The sequence below is a fragment of the Sphaerodactylus townsendi genome, linkage group LG06 (genome assembly GCF_021028975.2).
Source record: "Sphaerodactylus townsendi isolate TG3544 linkage group LG06, MPM_Stown_v2.3, whole genome shotgun sequence".
In the NCBI taxonomy this organism is placed as follows: Eukaryota; Metazoa; Chordata; class Lepidosauria; order Squamata; family Sphaerodactylidae; genus Sphaerodactylus; species Sphaerodactylus townsendi.
The window spans coordinates 116504975-116509342 of NC_059430.1; positions in this window are offsets into that span (position 1 = coordinate 116504975).

The following is a 4368-nucleotide window of genomic DNA, read 5'->3' on the forward strand; positions in this document are numbered from 1 at the left end:
CTCTCTGTCTCCCCTTTCTTTGAAAACAGTTTGGAGACCAGTGGCAACTTTAAGACCAAACCAAGTTTTATTCTTGGTTCATGTGCCTGCACCCTTGAATGCACACAAAAGCTTATGTCAAGAATACTTTGCAGGTCCAAAAGGTAGAAGAAGAAGAGTTTTGGATTTATACCCCACCTTTCTCTCCTGTCAGGGGATTCAAGGTGGCTTACAAACCCCTTTCCTCTCCCCACAACAGACATTTTGCGAGGTAGGTGGAGCTGAGAGAGTCCTGAGAGAACTGTGACTCGCCCAAAGTCACCCAGCAGGCTTCAAGTGGAGGAGGGTCTTCAAGTGGAGGAGGGGTCTTGATTTAGCCAAGGCCCAATCTGCCTGTGGATCCTAGTGGGATTCCAGGCTACGTGTGGGGTCTGGAGAGCTCCTGAAATTACGACAGATCTCCAGACTGCGGAGATCAAGTTCCCTGGAGAAAATGGCTATTTTAGAGTGTGGACTTTTGACATTATACCCCACAGAGATCCCTCCCCTTCCCAGGATCCACTCCCAAGTCTCCAGGAATTTCACAACCCAAAGTCAACCCCCCAAGTCCTGACTCACCCAGTAAACATCTCTAGAGATTATATTATTCCATAGCACTTCCACTCTGTAGTCCATCGTTTTGTTCCAGGTCCCAGTTGTGCAATCTGTTTACATCTGGTATTTCCCAATAATTTACCCAGGAAGGATACACTTTGTGAGCCAGAGCCACCATCTCCCAGCCTTCAAGGGGGGCATCTGGCTGACTTTTCTTGGAATCTCAACAAGGGGGTCTTTGCTGTGATCCAGCAAGCAGCATCAATCAGAACTGGGAAGACTCAAACTGACTGCTGTTATCCTCACACTTTTAAAAAATCATACACTCCCGGATCAGCTGCAAACCCTCACTGAGCCTCTGCATATCCCAGGCAAGTTGCCACAGCAAAATACATTTTAAATATTTACCCCGGCTGCAGCCAACTGACCTTCTCTCAAAACTGGGTCACGGGATAATCACATGGAGCTGGTGAGGTTATTTGACACGTTTCCCAGATCTTCTGTTTTGCTCTGTTTGCAATCAGGTTGTCCTACGGGAATTTGGGGTGGTGTGCGGGGGGGAGAGACTCCTGGCACCCCGGGGAAATGGCTTGAGCTTCGATAGAGACTGAAAAGCCACAATGCTTATAGTGAGAAGGAACGTTGAAGCAAGTTGCTGCAGTCTTAAGTGGTACGGTCTTAAGTGGTATAGTCCTGGGAACACCATACCCCATTCTTTCCCCTTGTGCATTTAAATCTGTTTGTACTGATAATACTAGAAACAATAACAGTGGTTAGGAAGCAGCCAGAGAGGGATCATTTCCATTGCTTCTCAGCTCCCTCCAACAACTGGCAATTGGAGAAAAGGCAGCAGCTGGATTCAAACTGGGTTTTTTGTTTTTTGAGGCTTTGTGTTTGTTTTTTATTTGATCGTTACTGGAGCAAAAAGAAAACTGTAAACAATAAAGCAGCGAGGCTCTAAACGCTCAGGAGAACAACATAGCCAGGAACCTAAAAAGAGAACCGATGAAGTGCTAGCTTTCTCTCTGAAAAAGGCACTTGGAATCAGGGGTGCCACCACAGAGAAGGCCTTGTTTCCCATTACTGCCCTCTTAGGCCTCTGAAGCTAGTCACAATCTGAAGCAAGGATTCGGGAGGTGATCTCAGGGAATGGCCAAAGTCTTATGTGAAAAGACATTCTTTCAGATAGCTGCTACTTGGAAATAGTTGTCTGTATTCACCTCAGGCAACTTGGAGCAGTAGGTATGAGGCCTCTACAGAATTTTGTCTGTCCCACTCCGAACCTAGAGCAAACTTGGAAGTAGGGTAGTGAGAGTTATCTTGGACTAATACATTTATATTTATTCCTTTTAAACCCCACTTTTCTCCACAATGGGGACCCAAAGTGGCTTACAGCATTTCCCCTTCTCCATTTTATCCCCACAACAATCCTGCAGGGTAGGATAGGCTAAGAGGTGATGGCCCGAGGTCACCCAATGGGGTTCCAAGGCAGAATAGGGGCTCAAACCCGGGTCTCCTAAACCCTAGTCTGACATGCTAACTACTGTGCCATGCCAAAACAAAGTTCAATAGCACTAAGGACTTTTTGGACCTTTGTGGAATTCCTTCCTAATAGATATAGGGATGGCGGCCACTTTTAGAAGAAGAGGAAGAAGAGTTTGGATTTATAACCCCCCTTTCTCTCCTGCAGGAGACTCAAAGGGGCTTACAATCTCCTTGCCCTTCCCCCCTCACAACAAACACCCTGTGAGGTAGGTGGGGCTGAGAGAGCTCCGAGAAGCTGTGACTAGCCCAAAGTCACCCAGCTGGCATGTGTGGGAGTGTACAGGCTAATCTGAATTCCCCAGATAAGCCTCCACAGCTCAGGCGGCAGAGCTGGGAATCAAACCCGGTTCCTCCAGATTAGATACACGAGCTCTTAACCTCCTACGCCACTGCTAGTCATATCGGAAGTGAAGGACTTTGCTCTGTCTCCTGCCTCAATGACAGAGGGGGACTGACCAGTGAGTCAGGTAGCTAGAGAGGGTCAAGGCACTGGACATTTTTTTCTCTACTGCCCAATCCCCTTGATATGTAGATTGCGGCTCGCAGGGAGCTTCCTTCCTTCCTGCTTCTCCTCCACACACACCCCTCCCATTCTTCCACAAACTCTTCCAATTTTGCGCCACTCGTGCTGAGAGATACAGACAGCATCCCTCACCATCCAGTTGGCTAGATTAGAACAGAGCCCCTGTCTTTCCCCTTTTCTATCCAGAGTGGAGTTCACTAATAAAGACTCCTCTTATTAGTTAGAAACCCTGAATTGGCTCTGAGCTTCTTTTGTTTCAGTGCACACGCATGCCTGGGTAAGATCCGCTGTGTTTTGCCTCTGTGCACTCTGCTGTGATGAAAAAATATCTCTTACCAGGGAGAGAATTACTAGCAAATCAGACAGCATGAAAGAGAGGTCCATCAAGGGCTCTAGCCATGGTGGCTAAAGGAAAGCTCCACATCCAGGGATTGCATACCAGTGTCAGAAGGCAACGTCAGAAGAAGTCTTGTCCTCTTATGTCTGCTTTCTAGAGAGCCAGTGTAGTGTAGTTGTTAAGAGTAGGTGGACTCTAATCTGGAGAAAAGGGTTTGATTCCAAACTCTTCCACACGTGTGGCGAACTGGATTTGTTTCCCATTCCTCTACATGAAGCCTGCTGTGTGACCTCTCTCTCAGCCCCACCTGCCTCTCAAAGTGTCTGTTGTGGGGAGGGGAAGGAAAAAAGGAGTTTGTAAGCAGCTTTGAGACTCCTTACAGGAGAGGAAGGGGGGTATAAATCCAAACTAAGAACATAAGAACTAGACTGCTGAATCAGACCAGAGTCCATCTAGTCCAGCACTCTGCTACTCGCAGTGGCCCACCAGGTGCCTGTGGGAGCTCACATGCAGGATGTGAAAGCAATGGCCTTCTGCGGCTGTTGCTCCCGAGCACCTGGACTGTTAAGGCATTTGCAATCTGAGATCAAGGAGGATCAAGATTGGTAGCCATAGATCGACTTCTCCATAAATCTATCCAAGCCCTTTTTAAAGCTATCCAGAGGTTAGTGGCCATCACCTCTACTTCTACTCTACTTCTACATCAACTCTTCTTCTATTCTTATTCTGAAGCCTTCTTGGTTGGCTAAGGAAATTCTGTAAACTGAGGCAGATCTTGAGAGGGAGGGCTCTGTTCTTGTGATTCTTTCTACATGCCCAGAATAATGTCCATTGCCTCTTGGGGGTCAGGAAAGAATTCTCCTCCAGGCCAGATCAGTAAGGGATCTTGGAGGGTTTTTTTGCCTTCCTCCGGGCATAGAGGTCACTGAGGGCAAGGCTAAGGGAGATAGTTATGAATTTCCTGCTTTGTGTAGGGGTTTAGATTGGATGACCCTCGAAGTCTTTTCTAGCTCTATGTTCCTATGCTGTGAAATGGGGTTGGGTCTGGCCAGCTTTTTCTCTTGTTCTCACGCGACTGTCCCCTAATTATACCTCCCAAGATCCCCAAGCATAGCCTTTCCTGGTGGTCAACAATGAGGCCTCTTTCTCTTTTCAACAGTAGAAAGTTCGTTGGATCCATTCTGGGGTATTGGATTGGCAGCACCCCCATTCTGATCCAGCAGGACCCCTGGCACGTTCTTCTATTCCACGAATGAAAAGGAAGGGTGTCGTGGCCCCATCTGGCAAGCTATCATTGTCCCAACTGATTTCATGAAATTCCACTGTCGGGGTGCATTTTCTTACAAAAGGACATTACGCACGAGGTCAAACAAACCATGGAATCCAATAG